The 27,543-nt window shown below is 46.1% G+C and overlaps 1 protein-coding gene across 1 annotated transcript in view; it reads left to right on the top strand.

Moving 5' to 3' along the window:
• Positions 1-27,543, top strand: part of zfhx4 (zinc finger homeobox 4) — a 205,793-nt gene that overhangs the window by 69,324 nt on the left and 108,926 nt on the right. The window lies entirely within an intron of this gene.

Below are 27,543 nucleotides of genomic sequence, written 5' to 3'. Positions count from 1 at the left end.
GGATGGGTGTAGTCTCTCATCGTTTTTTCTTTGCAAGGAAATGGTGGAACGACTGGAGCAGCGCGACTGCATCAAATTTTGCCAGAAACTGGGCGACAGCCAGGTGGAAACCATTCTGATTATTCTGACAGCTTTCGGTGACGATGCTATGGGCATCACACAGATTAAGGAGCGGTACACAATTTCTCGGATAGTCACACGACTGAAAAGCCACTGAAAGCCGTCTGAATCTTCCGAATGGTGGAAGAGGTGGGCATGTCACAACATGTCCTGTGAGACTTCAACACGGTGGCGCTTTGTTCTGCCATCAGCTTCGTGCCGAAGCCATCGGCATGAATTTCGCTGCAACTCTTTTTATGGCAAAATCTTCTGTCACAGTAGAATGTGCCGAAAAAGTGCTGATGTCCACCTCTTCCGCAATTTCTCGGATAGTCACATGACGGTCCCGCATCACCACAGCGTTCACTTTGGAAATGATCCGGTCATTTCAGCATGTTGATGGCCGCCCGGAGCGCGGCTCACTCTCCACCGTTGTGCGGACATCTTTAAACCAGTTGTACCGCTCCTTAATCTGTGTGATGCCCAAAGCATCATCACCGAAAGCCGTCTGAATAATCCGAATGGTTTCCACCTGGGTGTCGCCCAGTTTGTGTCAAAATTTGATGCAGTCATGCTGCTCCAGTCGTTCCGCCATTTCCTTGCAAAGAAAAACGACGAGAGACTATACCCATCCTCACACAAAGGCTGCTTACAAGCAAATGACGCAATCGACAGGCGTGAAAAAATTCACGCATGCGCACGAAGGTTCAAGGTTTGCTCATGCAAGCACACGTGATTTAAATCCATCAGGTTTTTTAAAAAATAAAAAGGTCGGATACTTTTCTAACAGACCTTGTATATCTTTAGATGTAGTTGAGCTCATAGGTCAGACAGAGTGGAGGAATGCACATCCTAAACAGGTGCAGAAGAGCATGCAGAAACTTCAGAAGTGATGAAATCCACTAAGACACCTATGGTGCCAAGCTTTAGTGGCTGTGATTAGAGGAGTTTGCATGTTGTTGCACCAGTCACAGCTTCATGGTGAAGGTACACACAGAAAGTCATTGTTGAAACCCTTCCCATGTGCCTTCAGAGAAATCCCAACCTCCATGTTTTTCTGTTTCACTCTACCGTGAAGCTTTGACTGAAAAACAGATGAAATGTTGTTTTCAGAGCGTCTCCAATCACAGCCACTTAAGCTCCTGGTCATGGGTGTGTTGGTGCCTTATCCTTTGTACACAGTCGCTCAATTTGTGAGGGCAGGCTGCTTTTGGCAGATATTATATTCTGTTATAGGTCTTCCATTTCTGAATTATTAATTTACTGGAACTTCATTTTAAATCAACTCTTTCAATAAAATGACGACAGAATAACATACACTTGGACATGAAATCTTCTGGCAGCCGATTGTCCAAATACTTTTGGTCCAGGGGTGGAACAGATTTCTTAAGTGCTGTATGACCTTATCTGTTAATTTGGATTCTGATTTAGCTGTAATTCCAATCAAATTAATTATTAATTAAGCGTTTTTTGACCTAAATTTAGGGATGGGAATTGAGATTTTTCAATTCATCAAAATCATATGACCAATTCCGTATGTAGATTCTGGTATATGCTGATTGTTCGCCAAACATTTTTGTTTGTTTGTGTTTTTATTGGGCTTCCATGTCCTTTGAGCCAAGCGTTAACACCTTGGTTTTCCTGTTAGCCCTGAACTAACGCAGCAGCTACAGACTCAACTAATGAAAGCATTTGCATTCTAAGCAGCCGCAGGTTTGTGCAAAGAATTTCCAGCCCAGCTGATATTTGGCATCTTTTCCCTGGCCGATATATCTGCGGTGATTTACTTTGTCAGACGTCTCCTTCAGTTTAATGGGATGCTGCTACATTTCTGAGGCTTTGACCTACAGCACAGGATCAAGTGCATTACATTAATGAGGATTTCTTTACTACTGTATTCAACATTTGGCAGTGGGAGGTGTTTGTGTGTGAGCGCGTGCAGCGATTGCAACACACAAAACAGCAGTAAGATGGCAAAAGGAGAAGTCTATATTCATGTCTTTATTTCCAATTGAATGTATAAATTCTACTCTGACTTTTTAAGTCATATTCTCCTGATCCTTGTTCTTTTCAGTTGTTTTCGAATTTCATCTGTTTGACTTTAAATTGATGCAAACCTTGCAGATCAATCACAGATAGCATACACACATTTGTAGTAAAACTGGTTGAGACATCTTTGGGAAAGTGCACCACTGACCTACATATATATACACACACACACACACACACACACACACACTCATCTTCAACCGCTTATCCAAGATCAGGTCACGGGGGTCTGGAGCCTATCCTAGCAGTCATAGGGCATGAGGCAGGGTACACCTTGGACAGGATGCCAGTTTGTCAAAGGGCCCATATATGTACATTTTTTAAAATATGGTGCCTGCTATGCACAGAAATGTCCATATATTTCCTGAGATTATCAGGGCAAGCATAGATTTAAGAGTGTATGTCAGTGGATCTGTAAAATATCTGTAATACCCCCTTTAAAAACTATTGCATATTCAGTTCGGAAATTTTGGGTTGTGATAGATACAAGTAAAGATCAGTGAACCTCCTATTTTGGACTGGTGGCATCTTTTAAAATGCAAAACGACCATAACATTAAATAAAGGCACTCAGCCCAATCAACTTTGTGACTGGAGTGTTGTGGCAGAGTCCTCTATAATGCTGTGTTCACATGTTGGCATCAGAAGAACCGTCACAGCAGTCGTTATAGCAGAATATCTGTCAATGCAGTGGCAGACTGCAAGTGATGTGAGGTGCTATCATTTTTTGAAGATAATGACATGGACAGTAATTTACTTAATTGCAAGATACAACAGCGTTTTAGTGCTTTGCACAGCATTATATTAAAACGGGAAACCCTGGCAGTAATGGCAGCTTAAAAATGTAACTTTTTGTGAGGTTATAAATTAATTCCTTCCTGAAATATCACTGAAATTATTTAGGTTTACCTGTTTAAAACCAGGTGACTCTGTGCACTTAAATAATCCAACTCTCACTGTCCGTTTTTCCTCCTCATTAAAAATAACATTTAGTTTGTCCCACAATCAAAAGTTAAACATTTTCAACTTTTGATGGCAGTCACAGCCAGAAGTGTTGGAATTTTTCTGTCAACCTTTCATTTGAAAATAAGACGGTTTTTCTGTCTGCCACTTACTGCCAGCACGCAAATGCAGTATAAGGGTACTGTTGCCTCTTTGTTATAAATTACGTGCTTTCAGATATATGTGACTGATTCTTACAATCTCATAAATTTAGTGGATTAACAACATTAGCATTTACTCATTAGAGGTATTTAAAGCAGTTTCAGAAGACAAGAAGTACTTAATACAGGTTTTTATGATTGCCAAAAGCTGTTGTAAAACATGGGATGAGTTGCAGATATCTGCTCAGGGAACATTCACTAATAGCAATGAGGTGTTGAAAACTAACAAGTCAGATCAGCTTTCCTCCACTGAGTGAGCTGCTAAAGTTTATAGTAGTAAAATCAGTAAAATTTTACATTATAAAATGTCCACGTTTTGTGGCCTTTAAGAGAAACATATTATCAAAAATGTTTTTATTATAATGTGTATTGCAGTAGTGATAGGTGCTAAAATCTTATTAAATAGAAAGGAAAGCCATTACATGGGGAGTAAATGTTGACTAAAGAGCTTAAAAGGGCTAACATCCATAAAATTAGTAGAGTGCCATTAGTCTACATTTTGGTGCAGGAAAGCATTGACTAAGCACTAACTTAATACCAAATACGAAGGAAGTCCGCTGAATGGTCATGGAGATCTCTGGACGGACAGATCGATACACCCATGGGCAGGTTTAATAGACGCTGCTTTTGTTTTAACCAAATGTTATCTGAGGTCATAATTTTTATCTCCTTAGGTATGTTTGTAGACAGTTTTCAGACAGTCAGGTTGTTTCAAGTTCATGTCGTCTGAGGCAGGAAGGTTGCCTAGGCTACACCGAACATTGGCAGACATTTAATCACGCAAAGACGCTATTTATATCAGTTGTGATTAAAGTCAAATAACAAGATTTCTCATCAACAGTGAGATCAGGAATCCTGGATGTTTGTGTGAAAATATTAATTTAGCTGTCTTTGTACTGCCAAAGGAATGAATTAAAAGAATTAGACCGAGACAGGAACAGGGGCAAGGCAAGCAATGGTCATCCCAGTGCCCCCTACATGCCCCCTTGCACCGCTGTATCTCATCTACCCACCCACCTACCCCACACTCCTCAACAAATCTGTTCTACAGATGACGCTTTTAATGCCTCTGGCAGAAATCCCACTATTTTACCCTTGGACATGCGGTAGTAAAGCAAAGAGAGAAACCATAGAGAAGAGGAAAAAAGACTCACTTTTTTATTTGACCAGAAAAACACCTCTTCTTTTATGTATTGGCAGAGGTGAAAAGCACATGGGGATGGAAGTAGCTTGGTCAGGCGCATAAAAGATCCGAGTGTTGATGACTTTACCATCTGGTTTGTTGGAAGCACAGAATATCTTTACGGCATGGGAAACCATTTGAAGATACAAACAAAAAGCATATTCAGCCGATTTTATGGCCGCTTTGTAACAGCAATGTAGTACTTCTAAGGGGAATTGAGAATTTGAAAGCATTTTTTTTTCTTCATACTTTGAAACGGCAACAGGGAAATGACATTAGCAGCAAATGGACATCAAGTCTTCTGGTGTCCAGTTCGCAGTAGGTGGTGCAGGAAATTACCTTATATGGAAAAAAGTAGAGGTCTACTTTGACTTATGTTGCTTGTTAAGACAAATTTTTGATTATTTCAGGATGTGATTCTAGGCTAATTGATACTACATATGTATGCATCACAAGAAGTAAGTCCTGTATTGGTCCTAAGGCCCACTGGATCTGTGCTTACCCCCCAGTTCCATAGCATGAAGTTTATGGACGGGAAGCCAAGCCATCACAGCTTACTGCCAGAGCCAAGGCTATTATCCATTTACAGTTAGGTGAAATGGGACAATGCAGATGAAGTTTCTTACTAAAGGAGACAGGCAGGTAGCTTTGAGCTCTCAGCTGGAATTGATCCTCGGAAGATATAATAGTTGTCCAACTCCTATGCCACTGAGCCACCTGCTCCTGCCAGATTGTGTGTGTAGACCATGTATAACTGTCTCATGCCACATTTTATTAAACCTGGGGCAGTTTTGGTAGAACCAAACAAACTGAAACACAGTGGAACATGGACCACCTCGTCCACCCTCATTCTAATTGGAGAGCAGCCCAGTAGTGAAGCCATACTGGTTTCATGGAATCGTCACATTTGGCCTGTTCAGATGTGATCAGTACAGTAGTTTGAAAGTTGAAGACGTTACGTAGTACACAGGACTTGTAATGATATCTTAAAGTCATACAACACTTTTGGACAAACTATATTCGATGATAGATCTTTAAATAAAAAGTGAGAATGACCGATTTTAACTGGAACATTTTTGCATGAGATTTCAACCACTTATTTAAACGCAAGCTTTTGCAACAGTTTTTCCATGAGGGGGCATGAGTCAGCAATTCTCCCTATCGCATATAGTCATCCGAACTACCATAGGGGACGTACTTTTATTATTGCCTTATTTTACTGAGATTTACAGTCATCTGTACTTCTGACAGCGCTGTAACGTACTGGCCGCAATAAATAACAAACAATAAATAGATACCCTGCAACGCAACTGCATCTTGCTGATTTTACTTCTCCGAAAGTGGAGCATAGCAGCCATGGAGAATATCGTAGTGCTGGCAAATGCTGCTTCTAGCTACACTGAGCTCCTTAGGCTTTGATATTTTCAAGTACCACAGATTCGACGTGACTGTCATTAAACACCTGATTGCCATCGACACATTTGTGTTTCTTTCGCCTATCATTTGTCCAAACAGTGAATAAGGCAGTAAGCATAGCCACTGCTAACAGCTAGCAATGCTAACTGCTTCAACTCCACAGTACAGCTGTCCCTTTGAGATCGTTAACCTGCCACAGCTTCCTCTCCAAGCCTTCATGAGCATACGCTTGTAAAATCTGACAAACTTGCATGGCTTTCTCATAGACACATGTAGTAGAAATACACTCAACAAAAATGTAAACGCAACACTTTTGGTTTTGCTCCCATTTTGTATGAGATGAACTCAAAGATCTAAAACTTTTTCCACATACACAATATCACCATTTCCCTCAAATATTGTTCACAAACCAGTCTAAATCTGTGATAGTGAGCACTTCTCCTTTGCTGAGATAATCCATCCCACCTCACAGGTGTGCCATATCAAGATGCTGATTAGACGCCATGATTAGTGCACAGGTGTGCCTTAGACTGCCCACAATAAAAGGCCACTCTGAAAGGTACAGTTTTATCACACAGCACAATGCCACAGATGTCGCAAGATTTGAGGGAGCGTGCAATTGGCATGCTGACAGCAGGAATGTCAACCAGAGCTGTTGCTCGTGTATTGAATGTTCATTTCTCTACCATAAGCCGTCTCCAAAGGCGTTTCAGAGAATTTGGCAGTACATCCAACCAGCCTCACAACCGCAGACCACGTGTAACCACACCAGCCCAGGACCTCCACATCCAGCATGTTCACCTCCAAGATCGTCTGAGACCAGCCACTCGGACAGCTGCTGAAACAATCAGTTTGCATAACCAAAGAATTTCTGCACAAACTGTCAGAAACCGTCTCAGGGAAGCTCATCTGCATGCTTGTCGTCCTCATCGGGGTCTCGACCTGACTCCAGTTGGTCATCGTAACCGACTTGAGTGGGCAAATTCTCACATTCGCTGGCGTTTGGCACGTTGGAGAGGTGTTCTCTTCACGGATGATGCGAAGGAGATGTGTTGCACTGCATGAGGCAAATGGTGGTCACACCAGATACTGACTGGTATCCCCCCCAATAAAACAAAATTGCACCTTTCAGAGTGGCCTTTTATTGTGGGCAGTCTAAGGCACACCTGTGCACTAATCATGGTGTCTAATCAGCATCTTGGTATGGCACACCTGTGAGGTGGGATGGATTATCTCAGCAAAGGAGAAGTGCTCACTATCACAGATTTCGACTGGTTTGTGAACAATATTTGAGGGAAATGGTGATATTGTGTATGTGGAAAAAGTTTTAGATCTTTGAGTTCATCTCATACAAAATGGGAGCAAAACCAAAAGTGCTGCGTTTATATTTTTGTTGAGTATAAAATGTAGATGTCAGGCATTGATCGGATCTCTGGCTAACTGAATAAAAAAAAAAGAAGAAGCATTGTCTCGATGAAGAATAAGAAACAGCTGTAATCTGGCATAGTAAAGATTTTGATTCAGTAACATTACAACAGCTGGTGAGTAAAAATCCATAGAAATAATGGAAATTACAAAGAATATGTTTAATTTAGCATTTGTATGCTAGCAGCCTGTGAGTCAAGCTCTGCAGTAAATGGTGATGTAGCATAGCATGTCCATAGCTGGCCTGGCTAGTGTATATATAGCTTCACATTGAATATGATGATGTATGACTTTGTTACGATTACTAATAACAAACACGCGACTTAATACACATGGAGATCGGAGTAAATCTGTCATTGGCATTCACAAATTTAACTTTGTTTGTAGTCAGGATGTGTTCCTACAGAGCTCTGAGGTTGAGATCTGGGCTGTCTTCATTCCTGGGTCATTAGGAATAGAGAATGTTTATGGTCAATGTGGCGCGGTCAAAGACCACACATGTGGACAGTCGTCTTCTCTCAGAGCCAGTGGCACCTGTTTCTCAGATGGCTGTCTGAATTTTACATAAACTGTCCTCAGACACAACAACCACACCCTTTGTCCATCACCATCATTCTGTGGCATAATTTAAGCGGAAAATGATACCCAGGTGCCATCTCTCTGCACTCTTTCCTAATGCTTGGCTTTACATTGGTGTAGGCAGTCAGAACTTGGGGGTTGATGACAGGGTTGATTTTGCAAATCATCCACCAAAAGGCTAAAGGGCAGATCTGTTAAGTCCTCCCATTTTACACTCACTGGTCGCCACTTGTGGTTAACTTGGCACAAGATTTATGCTGGATTCCCTCACTGGTGAAACAGGAACGGGCACGGGTGGTCTTGAACCGGGAACCTTCCACTCTCTAACCACTTGGCCACCACCCTGAAAGGGCAGACCTGTTAACGGCCAAAAATTAGAGACCATCTGGAGAGGTCAACCATGTGGAAATAAAAATACGCAAAAGAAGTTCTGGGTACCACTATCTACATTATTGTACAAATAAGAGATGTTGATCAGGTCCAGGGCCAGCACATGAGCTGAGTGAAAAAAACTCACTTTAACTTTAGGTTTCCTTTAGTGAAGTCTATAATAAGGAAAGAAGGTTCAGTGTTTGAACTGGATGGCAGGGTGGGGCTATATTGGGTACGAACATGAAAAAAGACTAGTGTGGACATTGAGCGTGCTTCCAAGATATTTTCATATTTTTGTATTTGTTGCATGAGGAATTGCGTTAACCTTTTTTGAATGAAAACAGATTGTTGTAAATGGACTTGAGTATCGTTCTCTTTAAATAACTCTACTTTGGGTACGGGTTTTGATAACTGTGTTCTTGTACTTTGAAATTTAATATTTGCTGATATGATGGATTCAAACTTTAAGTTGCTTCTGTTATCACCAATGTGATAGCTGTGGCGTTGTTATGATTCTGATTTTTTTCCAATCTGTAACATTCAGTAGTTAGTCTGTAGACTGGATGACCTGCTGTCCCCTCCCAAAATCTCTGCAGTGTAGGCAGTTTGCTTTGTTTCCATTGTGTAACTTCCTTCAGTCCCTTTAACAAGACAACTGCCCAAGCTACTCGTGACTGGCTGGTTCAGCAAGTGGTATCCATTCAAGTCTTTTTTCATCTCTATATTTGAACATTGTGGCCTCCCAGGAAGAAGGTGGTGGATTCGACCCTGACCTAGGGCATTTCTATATTCATTTACTCCACTTTTTCTTCCGTCTGAAATAAGTGAAGGATATGAATGTACAGACATATTTTACTTACTATTATGTATATTTTGGGGTGATCAGATATCCACGTGGTAAGGTTTCATTCCACAGTCCAACAAAATGCAGACTAATGTTACCATTGCTGTGATTAATTAGAAACCCATTCAAGGTTTACCTCACCTGTTTTTTTAGTACACACTAGGATAAGCTAAGAACATAGATATATTTTTGAAACAATTATACAGTTATTCTTACCTTAGCCTAGCCATCCTCCTCTGTTGCAGTTCTGGCTATTCCACAACCTGCAAACAATTGGAGTGCAAAGTAGTATGAAGGTATTCCCTATCTTTGTTCAAGAGTGTTGTCTTTCATTTTGAGTGCATGATTTATCAATTCATGTGTTTTTTAAGATGCAGCATATCCTCCTGATTCAGATCATCTTCTTCTTGTTTTTATAGAGGTTGACATCCAGCTTAATGGTACATTACCACCACCTTCTGCTCCAGAATGTGGATCCGACAATACCCCATTCAGATTACTACACGAGTAGCTTTCAGTTATGACATGTACACACAGTGCCAGCTTGTTGTAGATGATAATTCAGTATGTTTTTGACATATAGGTCGCTACAAAATATAAGATGCAGGATCAGCCGAACAAGTTCAAAAAGTACAACTTATAGTCTGGAATACTCATACAGTAAATGGATGTTTGTATTGTTTCCGGTTTCTAGTTGCCTAGTAGAGACATCATCAACACTCCCACTCACTTACTGTTAATTCTCCACACAATGACCTGCGCTGTCCACTAATGGAGTAAATCATACATGACACGCACTTTGTATTTGTCAAGTGGCAGGGTAAGGCTCATTTATTGTCTGCTCCTACTGATTTAAACATTTACGTTCTCACTTACAGCTACTCCAGGTAATGTCTCGATTACTTTGTGTGGCAATTGCATGTGTGTTAGAGGCTGTAGCTGGCCATTATTACCCTGCAAACATCCTCCGACTGCATATTTCAGTCAGTGTGTTCGCAATGTTGGTTCCAAACCTACTCAGATAAACAGGTGAAAGCATCAGCATTCCATGTACATAGAGGTGGTGACAGTAGAGCAGTGCAGCGATCCAGTTACAGGCACTGTGCTCCTGATTTGTCGTAATGTTTATAGGGTGATGCTGTGAGTGTGTCTGTGGGCTGCTGAACTGATGCAGAAACTGCGATACCTGTAGAGTTCTAGACGCATTACCACAAACCAGCCTTTGGACTCACCTGGTCCCACTGTCTCTGCACTTTGTCTCACTCGCTTTCACTCCTCTGTCTTTGTTTGGTGTCAGACTCTCACTCGCTTTCTGTCTCTCCCCTGGGGTGCAGCAGATAGGCCATCTCATTACCCATGATCCTCTGGGCAACACCACAGCCCGGGAACGAGGGGTGGTGATAGGGAATTAAGCAAGGGGGTGAAGGGAGGAGGGACAGAGGAGAAGGAGTGATGCATCAAAAGGAAGAACCTCTCCTTTTCTCATTTTTAATCACCTTTGTGTTTTTCTTCCCTCAATCGGTCAAACACTGATTTTTTTTTTTTTTGGGGGGGGGGGGGTATGTCTGTTCCAGTTTACCATCTCTTTCCACCTCCCTCGCATTTTATTCTCCTCCATTTCTCTCAGACTGAGAGTACTCTGCTTATGCATCTGTGATATTAAGTCTAACGCTGTGCCTCAGTTATTAGCAAGGGTCAACCCTGCCCACTCTCATTTGAAAATCAAATGACCCCATATATATGCAGCCGAAATTATTGGACCATCATTTGAGCTTGTATGATGGGGAAATGGACAGGAGATTGACTTCCGTAGATTTGCATAAAAAGCTTTAGTGCTTGTCCCCGGAATAGAAAAGAGACTCGATCTATTTCAAATGCATGACACCATTTGTGACACATCCTCATAAATGCGCGCATTCATACTGAAGTTCATGTATACTGGCAATAAACAATGTACACACTCATGGGCTTTTACAGGCTTTTATTTTATATAACTAAAATCAAACCCAAAAACAAGGTTTTTAACTCAAAATGTAAAAAAAAAAAATGCTATTTAATCTGAAAGTTATAATGTCTCCAAAAATGATCAAAATTAAAAAAATATATGTAACAAAATAGAAGATAAGAAATGTATTGAAGGCTAGACATTGGTAGAAGATGCACAGAAGATTGTCTCAGAATTCAAGTGTTCTTGAACTGCACGATATCAGAAAAAACTTGCATTGCAATATAATTTTGTGTGATATATATATACACTCAACAAAAATATAAATGCAACACTTTTGGTTTTGCTCCCATTTTGTATGAGATGAACTCAAAGATCTAAAACTTTTTCCACATACACAATATCACCATTTCCCTCAAATATTGTTCACAAACCAGTCTAAATCTATGATAGTGAGCACTTCTCCTTTGCTGAGATAATCCATCCCACCTCACAGGTGTGCCATATCCAGATGCTGATTAGACACCATGATTAGTGCACAGGTGTGCCTTAGACTGCCCACAATAAAAGGCCACTCTGAAAGGTGCAGTTTTGTTTTATTGGGGGGGGATACCAGTCAGTATCTGGTGTGACCACCATTTGCCTCATGCAGTGCAACACATCTCCTTCGCATAGAGTTGATCAGGTTGTCATTTGTGGCCTGTGAAATGTTGGTCCACTCCTCTTCAATGGCTGTGCGAAGTTGCTAGATATTGGCAGGAACTGGTACACGCTGCCCTCCTGTGGGTTCACCACTTGCAGAGGGGGCCATGGGGGTCGGGTGCAGAGAGGATTGGGTGGCGGTCGAGGGTGGGTGGCCCGGCGGCCCTGTCCATGCTCGCAGCCCCTGGCTGTTGGAATGTGGAATGTCACCTCGCTAGGGGGGAAGGAGCCTGAGCTTGTGCGGGAGGTTGAGAGATACCGACTAGAGATAGTCGGGCTCACCTCCATGCATAGTTTGGGCTCTGGTACCCAACTCCTGGAGAGGGGCTGGACGCTTCATTTTTCTGGCGTCGCCCATGGGGAGAGGCGGAGAGCTGGGGTCGCATTGCTTATTGCTCCCCAGCTCATTCGCCAATTGTTGGTGTTCACTCCGGTGAACGAGAGGGTCGCGTCCGTACGCCTTCGGGTCGGGGACAGGTCTCTCACCGTTGTCTTGGCCTATGGGCCAAGCAGCAGTGCAGAGTACACAACCTTCCTGGAGTCCCCGGGAGGGGTACTAGATAGCGCTCTGACTGGGGACTCCATTGTTTTCCTGGGGGATTTCAACGCCCACGTGGCAGCGACAGTGAGACCTGGAGGGGGGTGATAGGGAAGCACGGCCTCCCCGATCTGAACCCGAGTGGTATTCAGTTGTTGGACTTCTGTGCTAGTCACAGTTTGTCCATCATGAACACCATGTTCGAGCACAAGGGTGTCCATAAGTGCACGTGGCACCAGGACACCCTGAGCCGGAGGTCAATGATCGACTTTGTAGTCGTATCATCTGACCTTCGGCCACGTGTCTCCGACACTCGAGTGAAGAGAGAGGCAGAGCTGTCGACTGATCACCACCTGGTGGTGAGTTGGATCCACTGGGAGGGTAGGAAGCCGGTCAGACCTGGCAGGCCCAAACGTATCATGAGGGTCTGCTGGGAACGACTGGCGGAACCCTCTGTCAGCGAGGTCTTCAACTCCCACCGCCGGGAGAGCTTCTCCCAGATCCCGGGGGAGGTTGGAGACATGGAGTCCGAGTGGACCATGTTCTCCACCTCCATTGTCGATGCGGCTGCTCGTAGCTGTGGTCGCAAGGTCTCTGGTGCCTGTCGCGGCGGCAATCCCCAAACCCGGTGGTGGACACCGGAAGTAAGGGATGCTGTCAAGCTGAAGAAGGAGTCCTACTTATCTTTGTTGGTAGGTGGGATCCCAGAGGCAGCTGACAGGTGCCTCAGGTGATGGTCTAGTGATTAAGGTGTTGGGCTTGAGTCCAGAAGATCATGGGTTCAAATCCCCACCTGACTGGAAAATTACTAAGGGCCCTTGGGCAAGGCCTTTAATCCCCTATTGCTCCCGGTGTGTAGTGAGCGCCTTGTATGGTAGCACCCTGACATCGGGGTGAATGTGAGGCATAATTGTAAAGCACTTTGAGCGTCTGATGCAGATGGAAAAGCGCTATATAAATGCAGTCCATTTACCATTTACCATTTACAGGTACCGGCAGGCCAAGCGTGCTGCAGCCTGTGCGGTCGCAGAGGCAAAAACTCGGGTCTGGGAGGAGTTCGGGGAGGCTATGGAGGAGGACTATCAGTCAGCCTTGAAGAGATTCTAGCAAACCATCCGATGCCTCAGGAGGTGGAAGCAGCTCTCCACCCGCACTGTAAACAGTGCGGGTGGGGAGCTGTTGACCCTGACTGGGGATGTTGTCGGGCGGTGGAAGGAGTACATCGAGGATCTCCTCAATCCCATCATCTCATCTTCTGAAGAGGAAGCAGAGACTGGGGACTCAGAGGCGGACTCATCCATTACCCAGGCCGAAGTCACCGAGGTGGTTAGAAAGCTCCTCGGTGGCAAGGCTCCTGGGGTGGATGAAATCCGTCCTGAGTACCTTAAGTCTCTGGATGTTGTGTGGCTGTCTTGGCTGACACGCCTCTGCAGCATCGCGTGGCGATCGGGGACAATGCCTCTGGATTGGCAGACCGGGGTGGTGGTCCCTCTGTTTAAGAAGGGGGACCGGAGGGTGTGTTCCAACTATAGGGGGATCACACTCCTCAGCCTCCCTGGTAAGGTCTATTCCAGAGTACTGGAGAGGAGAATTCGACCGATGGTTGAACCCCGGATTCAGGAGGAGCAGTGTGGTTTTCGTCCTGGTCGCGGCACACTGGACCAGCTCTACATGGTCCATTGGGTGCTCGAGGGTTCATGGGAGTTTGCCCAACCAGTCCACATGTGTTTTGTGGATCTGGAGAAGGCGTTCGACCGTGTCCCTCGGGGCACCCTGTGGGGAGTGCTCCGGGAGTACGGGGTCCGGGGTCCTTTGTTAAGGGCTATCCGGTCCCTGTACGACCACAGCAGGAGCTTGGTTCGCATTGCCGGTAGTAAGTCAAACCTGTTTCCAGTGCACGTTGGCCTCCGCCAGGGCTGCCCTTTGTCACCGGTTCTGTTCATTATTTTTATGGACAGAATTTCTAGGCGCAGCCAGGGTGTAGAGGGAGTCTGGTTTGGGAACCACAGAATCTCGTCTCTGCTGTTTGCGGACGATGTGGTTCTGTTGGCTTCGTCAAATCAGGACCTTCAGCGTGCACTGGGGCGGTTTGCAGCCGAGTGTGAAGCGTCCGGGATGAAAATCAGCACCTCCAAATCCGAGGCCATGGTTCGGTGGAGTGTCCTTGCCTCAAGTGGAGGAGTTTAAGTATCTCGGGGTCTTGTTCACGGGTGAGGGACGGATGGAGCATGAGATCGATAGATGGATCGGTACAGCATCTGCAGTGATGCGGTCGCTGTATCGGACCGTCGTGGTGAAGAGAGAGCTGAGTAGGGGGGCAAAGCTCTCGATTTACCGATCGATCTATGTTCCGATCCTCACCTATGGTCTTGAGATTTGGCTCATGACCGAAAGAACGAGATCGTGAGTACAAGCGGCCGAGATGAGTTTCCTCTGCAGGGTGGCTGGGCGCTCCCTTAGAGATAGGGTGAGGAGCTCGGTCACTCGGGAGGAGCTCGGAGTCGAGCCGCTGCTCCTCCGCGTCGAAAGGAGTCAGTTGAGGTGGCTCGGGCATCTTTTCCGCCTCGCTGGAGAGGTGTTCCGGGCACGTCCCACTGGGAGGAGGCCCCGGGGAAGACCCAGGACACGCTGGAGGGACTACATCTCTCGGCTGGCTTGGGAATGCCTTGGGGTTCCCCCAGAGGAGCTGGGGGAGGTGTGTGTGGATCGGGAGGTCTGGGCGGCTTTACTTGAGCTGCTGCCCCCACGACCCGACTCCGGATAAAGCGGAAGAAAATGGATGGATGGAAGGATGGTACACGCTGTCGTATACGCCAGTCCAGAGCATCCCAAACATGCTCAATGGGTGACATGTCCGCTGAGTATGCCGACCATGCAAGAACTGGAACATTTTCAGCTTCCAAGAATTATGTACAGATCCTTGCAACATGAGGTGATGTTCTTGGATGTATGGCACAACAATGGGCCTCAGGATCTCGTCACGGTATCTCTGTGCATTCAAAATGCCAACAATAAAACGCACCTGTGTTCTTCGTCCATAACAGACGCCTGCCCATACCATAACCCCACCGCCACCATGGGCCATTTGATCCACAACATTGACATCAGAAAACCGCTCACCCACATGACGCCACACACGCTGTCTGCCATCTGCCCTGAACAATGTGAACCGGGATTCATCCGTGAAGAGAACACCTCTCCAACATGCCAAACGCCAGCGAATGTGAGCATTTGCCCACTCAAGTCGGTTACGACGACGAACTGGAGTCAGGTCGAGACCCCGATGAGGACGACGAGCATGCAGATGAGCTTCCCCGAGACGGTTTCTGACAGTTTGTGCAAAAATTCTTTGGTTATGCAAACCGATTGTTTCAGCAGCTGTTCGAGTGGCTGGTCTCAGACGATCTTGGAGGTGAACATGCTGGATGTGGAGGTCCTGGGCTGGTGTGGTTACACGTGGTCTGCGGTTGTGAGGCTGGTTGGATGTACTGCCAAATTCTCTGAAACGCCTTTGGAGACGGCTTATGGTAGAGAAATGAACATTCAGTACACGAGCAACAGCTCTGGTTGACATTCCTGCTGTCAGCATGCCAATTGCATGCTCCCTCAAATCTTGCGACATCTGTGGCATTGTGCTGTGTGATAAAACTGCACCTTTCAGAGTGGCCTTTTATTATGGGCAGTCTAAGGCACACCTGTGCACTAATCATGGTGTCTAATCAGCATCTTGATATGGCACACCTGTGAGGTGGGATGGATTATCTCAGCAAAGGAGAAGTGCTCACTATCACAGATTTAGACTGGTTTGTGAACAATATTTGAGGGAAATGGTGATATTGTGTATGTGGAAAAAGTTTTAGATCTTTGAGTTCATCTCATACAAAATGGGAGCAAAACTAAAAGTGTTGCGTTTATATTTTTGTTGAGTGTGTGTGTGTGTGTGTGTGTGTGTGTGTGTGTGTGTGTGTGTGTGTGTGTGTGTGTGTGTGTGTGTGTGTGTGTGTGGCCTCTGTGTGTGCGCGTGCGTGCATAAGGCTTCAGTCACGGACAAACTGGGAAGAGCTGACATTTGCCGTTTGGTATGCTTATGTAGTTTGGGTCAAGGATGAATGCTGCAAAAACAGAAAGTTGATAGGACTAATATTTATTGAGAAATTAGCGATATGCGCTAACAACAGTGAACAATGGACATACTGTTTGTATTTCTTCATAATTTATGTAAATAAAGTCAAAGACATATTCACTGACTTGGAAGTGTTCATGTATCCATCCCCTGATTTGTCTGAAGAAAACTGGCAATAAAACTGATTATTTACAGGTATTATACCAAAGGGGCCCATTATTTATGCAACTCATCATGTTGGCTTTTATATTTTTAATGAATTTATATCAAATTGAAGAGATTTGCTTTTACTTTGAATTTAAGGAAGATCATTTTGGAAATTTTTATACTGAGAAGCCTGATTTACTTTTTGGATTTGAAATGGCATAAACAAATTAAAATGCGTGAAATACCAAACGGCCCAATACTTTTGCAAGGCACTGTATTACTTTGCACTGCAATAACAATTAAACAACTGCAAATTATAAAGACGGCAGTGGTCATACGACCGAGGGTATTTTATGACCCCTTCACACATAGCGCAAAGTTTGGATGGCGTTTGGTCAAAAACGGAGAAACTGTGTGAAACAGTTTGAAATTTGCGCACAAAACATCATACTAACGGGCAGGCGTGTAAGAACCCGGTGCGAGAGTTCGTGCACATGCAGGTGTCCGTCAAGCAGGAACAGTGCCAGGTTCACCACATGGCACCGCTTATGTGGAAGAAATAAAAACCAGCTGGTACGTGTGGAACCACATTGCGCCGCTTATGTGGAATAAATAAATAAAAAAAATAAAACCAGCCGGTACGTGTGGAACCACATCGCGCTGCTTATGTGGAATAAATAAATAAAAACCAGCCGGTACGTGTGGAACCACATCACGCTGCTTATGTGGAATAAATAAATAAAAACCAGCTGGTACGTGTGGAACCACATCACGCTGCTTATGTGGAATAAATAAATAAAAACCAGCTGGTACGTGTGGAACCACTTCGCGCTGCTTATGTGGAATAAATAAATAAAAAAATAAAAACCAGCCGGTACGTGTGGAACCATATCGCGCTGCTTATGTGGAATAAAAAAATAAATAAATAAATTAAAACTAGCTGGTACGTGTGGAACCACATCACACCGCTTATGTGGAATAAATAGTGACGCTCAAGGTTTTTTCCCCAAATTTGCCACTCCACACTTGACACAAAATCTTTCAGCTCCCGCTGGGAGCATCCAGCTCCGTGAGAGTTGAGCAAAGATTCTCATTGTTCCACTCGGCTCACATGCTCTGGGTCAGAGGCAGCGTTTATCACTTGATATCTTTGGGTTACATCTTAATTTTGTGTTCGTAACGCTCTCAAATATCATCTGCGTCACACGCTGGCAAAGCACTGGAATTCAAAGCTTCTTTTTGTGAAGACAATGCATTAAAGTCACGTTCCGCATGCCCTGGAACTTCTCCGATGATTTCAGGAACGTCCTGCCTCACTGTTTAATACTGACGAGCACAGACAAGCACCAGATGTTTGTGACGGTTGTGTTGTGTGGGCCGCTGAAGAGGAGGTACTGCGGCCCCTGCGCTCCGTGGGGCCACAGCTCCCCCTACTGACGAAGCTATGGACACGAGTAGGGCAACATTTAGGGCACCAGCTGCACAGAGGAGACGGGCCCATGGAGCTTGTTTTGTTTGTGGTGCACTAGAGCACCATGTGAGAGACTGCCCCGAGCGGTTACAACACCAACGCCCGCCCCTAGAGACTGGGCTAGGGGTGGGCCGAGACATTCACGTGGGACACACCCACATTGCTACACGACTCCCAGTCACGATCCTGTATGAGGATTTAACCCTGAAGGCCCCAGCACTGGTGGACACGGGCTCTGAGGGGAATCTGTTGGACTGCAGATGGGCCAGGGAGATAGGGCTCCCTCTGGTGGCGCTTACCTCGCCTGTGCAGGTTCGAGCGCTAGATGGCTCCCTGCTCCCTCCGATCACACATAAGACACCACCTGTAACGCTGGTGGTGTCAGGAAACCACCGGGAGGTGATCGAGTTTTTTGTGACTCAGGCCACTTCCCGTGTGGTTTTAGGCTTTCCCTGGATGTTGAAGCACAATCCCCGGATTGATTGGCCGTCCGGGGTAGTGGTTCAGTGGAGCGAGACCTGCCATCGGGTGTGTCTAGGTTCCTCGGTTCCTCCCGGCTCCCAAGCTAAGGAGGAGGTCAGAGTCCCGCCCAATCTGGGGACGGTGCCGGTGGATTACCACGACCTTGTCGACGTGTTCAGCAAGGATCTGGCGCTCACACTCCCCCCCCACCGTCCGTACGATTGTGCCATCGATTTGGTTCCAGGCAGTGGGTTCCCGTCCAGTAGACTGTACAACCTCTCACGGCCTGAGCGCGAATCAATGGAGACCTACATCCGGGACTCGTTAGCTGCCGGGTTGATCCGAAATTCCACCTCCCCGATGGGCGCAGGTTTCTTTTTTGTGGGTAAAAAAGATGGCGGACTTCGTCCATGCATCGATTATAGGGGGCTGAACGAAATCACGGTTCGCAACCGATACCCGTTACCCCTGTTGGATTCGGTGTTCACGCCCCTGCATGGAGCCAAGATTTTTACCAAGCTTGATCTTAGAAACGCGTATCATCTGGTTCGGATCCGGAAGGGAGACGAGTGGAAGACGGCATTCAACACCCCCTTAGGTCACTTTGAGTACCTGGTCATGCCGTTCGGCCTCACAAACGCCCCCGCGACGTTCCAAGCCTTGGTTAACGACATATTGCGGGACTTCCTGCACCGGTTTGTCTTCGTATATCTAGACGATATACTCATCTTTTCTCCGGATCCTGAGACTCATGTCCGGCATGTACGTCAGGTCCTGCAGCGGTTATTGGAGAACCGGCTGTTTGTTAAGGGCGAGAAGTGTGAGTTTCACCGCACCTCTTTGTCCTTCCTGGGGTTCATCATCTCCCCCAACTCCGTCGCACCTGATCCGGCCAAGGTTGCAGCGGTGAGAGACTGGCCCCAACCCACAAGCCGTAGGAAGCTGCAACAGTTCCTCGGCTTTGCGAATTTCTACAGGAGGTTCATTAAGGGCTACAGTCAGGTTGTTAGCCCCCTGACAGCCCTGACCTCACCAAAAGTCCCCTTCACCTGGTCGGATCGTTGCGAGGCCGCGTTCAAGGAGTTGAAACGGCACTTCTCGTCTGCACCCGTTCTGGTGCAGCCCGATCCTAGTCGCCAGTTAGTGGTTGAAGTGGACGCCTCGGACTCAGGGATAGGAGCTGTGCTGTCCCAGAGTGGGAAGACCGATAAGGTCCTTCATCCGTGTGCCTATTTTTCCCGCAGGTTGACCCCGGCTGAACGGAACTATGACGTCGGCAACCGAGAACTCCTTGCGGTGAAAGAGGCTCTTGAAGAGTGGAGACACCTGTTGGAGGGAACGTCCGTGCCATTCACGGTTTTCACTGACCACCGGAACCTGGAGTATATCAGGACCGCCAAGCGGCTGAATCCCAGGCAAGCCCGCTGGTCACTGTTCTTCGGCCGTTTTGACTTCCGCATCACCTACCGGCCCGGGACCAAGAACCAGAAGTCGGATGCCTTGTCCCAGGTACACGAAGACGAGGTCAAAGCGGAGTTGTCGGATCCACCGGAACCCATCATCCCGGAGTCCACTATCGTGGCCACCCTCACCTGGGACGTTGAGAGAACCGTCCGGGAGGCCCTGGCACGAAGCCCGGACCCCGGGACTGGACCAAAGAACAGACTTTACGTCCCACCAGAGGCAAGGGCTGCAGTCCTGGACTTCTGTCACGGCTCTAAGCTCTCCTGTCATCCAGGGGTGCGAAGAACCGTGGCAGTTGTCCGGCAGCGCTTCTGGTGGGCGTCCCTGGAGGCCGACGTCCGGGACTATATCCAGGCCTGTACCACCTGTGCCAGGGGCAAGGCCGACCATCGCAAGGCTCCGGGACTGCTACAGCCGCTGCCCGTGCCTCATCGCCCCTGGTCCCACATCGGCCTGGATTTTGTCACGGGCCTCCCGCCGTCCCAGGGAAACACCGTGATCCTCACGATAGTGGACCGATTCTCCAAGGCGGCCCACTTCGTGGCCCTCCCGAAGCTCCCAACGGCCCAGGAGACAGCGGACCTCCTGGTCCACCACGTCGTCCGCCTGCATGGGATACCATCAGACATCGTCTCCGATCGCGGTCCCCAGTTCTCCTCGCATGTCTGGAGGAGCTTTTGCCGGGAACTGGGGGCCACGGTCAGTCTCTCGTCCGGGTATCACCCCCAGACCAACGGGCAAGCAGAGCGGGCCAATCAAGAAATGGAGCAAACACTGCGTTGTGTGACAGCCGCGCACCCGGCGGCCTGGAGTACTCATCTGGCCTGGATCGAGTACGCCCACAACAGTCAAGTGTCATCAGCCACCGGCCTCTCCCCCTTTGAGGTGTGTTTGGGGTATCAGCCCCCGTTGTTCCCGGTGGTTGAGGGAGAGGTCGGTGTGCCCTCGGTCCAGGCCCACCTGCGGAAGTGCCGTCGGGTGTGGCGTGCCGCCCGTTCTGCTTTGTTGAAGGCCCGGATGAGGGCGAAGACCCATGCAGACCGGCGGCGGACCCCGGCCCCTACGTATCGCCCCGGGCAGGAAGTTTGGTTGTCCACAAAGGACATCCCACTACAAGTGGCCTCCCCTAAACTACAGGACAGGTACATAGGACCGTTTAAAATCCTCAAGGTCATCAATCCCGCCGCAGTGAGGCTTCAGCTTCCAGCCTCACTGCGGATCCATCCTGTATTTCATGTGTCGAAGCTCAAGCCCCATCACACCTCGCCCCTCTGTACACCCGGTCCGGCACCACCTCCTGCCCGGATCATCGATGGCGAGCCGGCTTGGACAGTGCGCCGGTTGTTGGACGTCCGTCGGATGGGCCGGGGCTTTCAATATCTGGTGGACTGGGAGGGGTATGGTCCCGAAGAACGCTCCTGGGTGAAGAGGAGCTTTATCCTGGACCCGGCCCTCCTGGCCGACTTCTACCGTCGCCACCCGGACAAGCCCGGTCGGGCGCCAGGAGGCGCCCGTTGAGGGGGGGGTCCTGTTGTGTGGGCCGCTGAAGAGGAGGTACTGCTGGCCCACCACCACCAGAGGGCGCCCTGCCTGGAGTGCGGGCTCCAGGCACCAGAGGGCGCCGCCGCCCCACAGGAGCAGCCTCGGTAACAGCTGTCACCCATCACCTGAGACAGCTGACGGCAATTATCACTGGGGTATATCAGCAGGACGGCATCTCCACCTCATCGCCGAGATATCGTTTCTACCAGAGAGGTAACGTATCAAAGCTACGGAGTGTATCTTTTTGGATTTGTGCTTAGTTTGTGGATTACTGTTCCAACGAGAGGTGGAGGTAACTTCCCTGCTGTTCGGAGTCCTGGGTGCAAACGCGCCCCCATCTAACTGTCCTTTGTTCCTCGCCAGCAGTACCAGGTCCGACACGCGGAGGCAGTGGCCACCTGGGAGTTCGGGACTTGGCGGCTCCAGTATTCCCGGGGTCCTGTGGCGGAGGAAGCCGTGTGGTTCCGGTCTTACCTTGGAGAGGCGTCTCCTATCTTCGAGCCTGCCCACACGACACTTTTGTGAATTGACTGTTGTCCATTGCTGTGATTGGTTGTATTCGTTGTGCACATTCACAACAGTAAAGCTTGTTATTTTGACTTACTCCATTGTCCGTTCATTTGCGCCCCCTGTTGTGGGTCCGTGTTCCTACACTTTCCCAACAGGTTGTTTCATTAGTTATGGAAGATGAGAACCGTGCGAGGTCTTTTTTTTACCAAACAACAAAGCATTTATAGTGGTTGATATTGCACATCATGTACTGTGACTATTGCGCTTGCGCCTCTTACAGTGGCCATCCTAAAATGATATTTCCTGTAGCTCTGATGTTCAACAATATCCTTCTCTGCACCACTTGAAGCAGCTAGTGATGCAGCAGACACAAGTTCTTCTGGTCATTTGCTCCAATCAAAGCACTGATGTTTTGGACTTGGAGTCTGAAATGTCAGAACTGAAGGAACTATGTTTTCTCTGCTTTGTAACGCTTTTAGAGTTAATGATCATCTGTGTCTTGATGGCTTCCCTCACTTGTCCCCTTCATTCATACTTTTTTGAGGCCTGCACTTGGCGAATTTGTCACAGTGTGTAATACTCTTTTCATTTCTTAATTATAGATTTTTTTTACCCTAAGATTTATTAATTGACTTGGAATTGTCCTTTTATTGTCCTCTGACAAGTTGTTTTCATTTTCAAGGCAGTGAGTGTGATTGTTATTTAATTTATAGAGCAGGGATTGTCAACGTGTGGGCCACAGTCATTAAGTCTTTGATTTTCAAATTTTTCTCATAAAGCCTAAAATTACCCCAAAAAATTCATGATTTTTTTTATATATTCAGAAATAATAAAACAAATATTTTTTTAATTTCAAATGGGGCATCCTTAAGATTAAAAACATCATTAGAAATATATATTTTTGAATGAAGCATTAATCATCATGAAGCATTAAAAAAGTAAAAGCCCAAAGGGGTGTGGATTGAAAAAAAAACAACTCTACATTGACACAGACACATTGACATGTCGGCTAATTACACACACACACACACACACACACACACACACACACACACACACACACACACACACACACACACACACACACACACACACAGTCACACAGTTGTTCTCTCCATTATCAAGTATCATTTTCCACTTGAGCCCACGTCCGCTTGTTCCAGACAGATCAGTGCGTGCCTGTCTTGCACTTGCAGATGCACTGAAAGATGTGCTATTGTCTCCAAGAAGGAATGTTCACAGACACTTCACACGTGATGCTACTTGACTGCAAAATATAGATTTTCACCTTCTGATGGAGACAGCTGTTGCACAATGCTACCGCGAGGGCAGCGCGGTAAACCTGAGCAGACGGATGCACTCACTCCAACAGAAAGCTTGTCTCTCTGCCTGCCTGCCTGCCTGCCTGCCTGCCTGCCTGCCTGTCTGTCTGTCTGTCTGTCTGTCTGTGAGGCACACAGACGGCGGTTGGTAGAAATCGTCTCCTCTTTCACCTGCGTGGAGATTACAATGGAAATCTTTCAGAGGTCCGGGGGTGGTGACGTGGGGGATGGAGGGTGGCGGCTAATTAAAGTATAAAAGCAGGTGTGTGTGTGTGCGTGTTGAGGCTTTGTGTGTTTCACAGAGAGGTTTGAAAGGACATCCGTCTCTCCCCCTCTTCCTAATAATCCTCATAGATATTAATAAGCGTTTCTCCTGCTCTCCTAACGCCTTAACCAGATGGTCAGCACACCATTAATGTGTGTGTGTTTGTGTGTGTGTGTGTGTAAAGTCCAGCTTTGGTCAGATCTGGATTGACACTCGTGTGTACTGTTTAATTACCCTAACCGCCCCCCCCATCCCCCCCCCCCATCCTCCACTCTCCTGTGCATTAGCTAAAGGCGAGAGAAGCTGCTCTTTTTTCCCTTGCTTTCTTTAGCAAGGTGTGTTTTGTGATGCACACACACACACACACACACACACACACACACACACACACACACACACACACACACACACACACACACACACACACACACACACAGGCCTGGTTTTCTCATATTGATAGCCAGATGTGATCCTCTTCATAATTGTCCCCACCCCTCTCAGGGCCTTGGGGCATTTGGGCCCAGCCGGGCCGGGGCCAAGCCGTTTATCCATGTGCAGGGGACTGTGAAGCAGATCGGGGCTGACAGGTACGGGAACGATAGCGGGGAGGAGGGGGGATGTGTGGAGTTCAGGCTCAGGGGGTGGGCAGTGTCTTCCAGACTGCCAGAAGAAAGGGAACATCTCTGTGAGGCGGTAGCAATAGCGGTAGCAGGAGTTTGTCCTTGATTTTATTTTTTGTCTGTCTCCCCTTGACTCATCTGAAGTCTCCCACCCAAACATACACTTACTTCCCTTCCTCCAACAAAAGAAATAACGCCGTCATACAGTGATACAGGGGAAGGGGGGGAAAAAAAACTAATGTTTTAGCAAGTGGTTAAACATTATTCAACAATTTAAAAAAATGATGAGAATGACACAGAGATGCTACATTCTGACCTGAGCATATTTGAAAAAACAGAAGGTGAATGTAACCATTTAAAATTTAATTTGCTAAGGCTAGTGCTAGCATGCTAGCTCATGTTTACCTTGTTGGCTAGCAAGGTACGGTTGGCTTATTAATGGCTAATGTAACGGTAGCTCATTTAGCTATAGTTAGCTTATTTTTGTGATTTACTTATTTATTTTACATGGTGTAGATTTTTAATATTCTTCAGTTTATGGGTTCTTTAATAGATATCAATATATAGTATCCTATTTTGGGATTTCCATTAGATATCAATCAATCAATCAATTTTTTTTTTATATAGCGCCAAATCACAACAAACAGTTGCCCCAAGGCGCTTTATATTGTAAGGCAAGGCCATACAATAATTATGTAAAACCCCAACGGTCAAAACGACCCCCTGTGAGCAAGCACTTGGCTACAGTGGGAAGGAAAAACTCCCTTTTAACAGGAAGAAACCTCCAGCAGAACCAGGCTCAGGGAGGAGCAGTCTTCTGCTGGGACTGGTTGGGGCTGAGGGAGAGAACCAGGAAAAAGACATGCTGTGGAGGGGAGCAGAGATCGATCACTAATGATTAAATGCAGAGTGGTGCATACAGAGCAGAAAGAGAAAGAAACAGTGCATCTTGGGAACCCCCCAGCAGTCTACGTCTATAGCAGCATAACTAAGGGATGGTTCAGGGTCACCTGATCCAGCCCTAACTATAAGCTTTAGCAAAAAGGAAAGTTTTAAGCCTAATCTTAAAAGTAGAGAGGGTGTCTGTCTCCCTGATCTGAATTGGGAGCTGGTTCCACAGGAGAGGAGCCTGAAAGCTGAAGGCTCTGCCTCCCATTCTACTCTTACAAACCCTAGGAACTACAAGTAAGCCTGCAGCCTGAGAGCGAAGCGCTCTATTGGGGTGATATGGTACTACGAGGTCCCTAAGATAAGATGGGACCTGATTATTCAAAACCTTATAAGTAAGAAGAAGAATTTTAAATTCTATTCTAGAATTAACAGGAAGCCAATGAAGAGAGGCCAATATGGGTGAGATATGCTTAGCATATCTCACCCATATTATATAGCATATATTATATGTATTTTGTCTTCCTATAGTAAGCTAGTAGGGTAAACTTTAGATAGATACCTAAAACATATATCATAGCTTCTGTTTCTATAATAAATTAACCATATTTATAGCTTAGCCTACTAGCTATAATTTATTTTACTACTAGTCTACAGACTAGGTATACATGTAACACAATCTTCTCCTGTATGAATATTTAGGTTTTAGAAGTACTATAGTCCTTGTATATGTTGTTTATTACACTTATTGTGTAAATATCACTTATATACATGCTGTCAAATTTTTTGAGCCGCTTGGGTGGGTACGGAGAGTTCCCACGGGATAAAAAAGCTTTTCAACCTACCATCCCTGGTTCTCAAGACCAGGCACCTAAGTGGCTCTACTCTACTCTATTCTACTCTTCTATTCTACTCTTCTTTTTTTAGATATTTAGATATACCTTAGTATACACCAGTGGAGTTCTACTTTAGAATTGGAATATATTGTAGAAGACATATCTTACTGAATTTTCTTGTAGGAGTGCAAGTACAGTTGTTAGTTATATCCCTATTCCACAGAGCGCTGTTCCTTCCCGTTTCATCCCGAATAACAAATCGGGGCACGTTTTCAAGTAACTTCTTGATCAATCTTTTGTCAACCTTGAACAAACTTGGTATACACAGTAGTTACAACCATCATCTGCACCAGTTTTGGAATTGGGGTGAAAGTTTTGAGCTGCTCAAAAAATTCATCCCAAGTCGCCAAATTAGCGTCATTACACAGTACAGTTTGAAGCGTGTTTGTGTTCCATCGAGGTAAAAAGTTGAAGCAAAAGCAGCATTTGTTGCAGTTCTGGCTGAGAACACACCCGGGTGCAGCTTTACTTTTATTTTCGAATGGGTTGTCAGGTATGCTCTTTATAAGCCAGCCAGTTGCCAGATCTGAATTTTATAAGCCAGCCTGATAGGAGGCATGCCGGAGTAAGCCGTTTCATCCCATTTTTGCACATTTTCTGGATCGTGGGGGGATCGTAACACAACAGTGCCCTGTGGCATAGGGGTGTTGACAGCAGTAACACCGTACAAATAACACACCAGTAAAAAGGGTCTTTTTTTCATGTTACTTTTTAATCCTGTACTGATATTCTTACTTAAGTAATTTTTTGAGCCAGTAAGCCACTTTTTATGTGAGTACAGTACATTTATCATAACGCTTTTGTTATAGACAGTCTGCTGTAACACATTGGCTCCAAATGAGGGCGACCACCAGTTGGCATTTGACGCTTGATCGGCGTTCTCGGGGCGCGGCTAGACTATTGTTTCTTGGCCTTAATAATGACAGATAAGGACAGAAAAGTCTGACTCTGCTACTGTGTGCTTTTACTTCATGCTTGACTACTTAACAGAACCATAGTTAGCTTGATTTGTTTCAATCCAACGTCTTTCATAATGACGTTGCTGGAAGTTAGTTAGCATCAGTGTTGCCCTGCCTCTGTTGGTCGTGGTCAGTTGTAGATAATATGATCGTCTGGTAAATGAGGTGGCGACGGAGCACAAATCCCGAGGTGCGCTGTCTCCACCTGTTTCTGGACTGATGCTCACGCAATGGCAGAAGACAGAAAAAGAAGCAGCTAGCCACATTTTTATTTCATAATCTACCAAAAAAAGGTCACCCTTGTGTCGCCCTCCAATAAACTCTGCAAAATCCACTTTTAAAAATGGATTTTTCCAACCTTTGCAACCACATTGAAAGCTCAATTGAAGACTCAAGTAAAGAAGACTTGTATTCTGTTTTATAAAGGCCAGAAAAGTGCAAATAGCTTATTTGTTGGCGATCATGAGTGCCATTTATAGCTGTGATCACCTGAAATTATTCTAAAATTAACTGCATATGGTGCACATAGTTTTCCCCACTGTCGTCAAATTACAAATAAT

This window comes from Thalassophryne amazonica, chromosome 1, assembly GCF_902500255.1.
Source record: "Thalassophryne amazonica chromosome 1, fThaAma1.1, whole genome shotgun sequence".
In the NCBI taxonomy this organism is placed as follows: Eukaryota; Metazoa; Chordata; class Actinopteri; order Batrachoidiformes; family Batrachoididae; genus Thalassophryne; species Thalassophryne amazonica.
The sequence above is the reverse complement of the archived record's forward strand: the minus strand, read 5'-3'. Positions and strand labels throughout refer to the sequence as shown.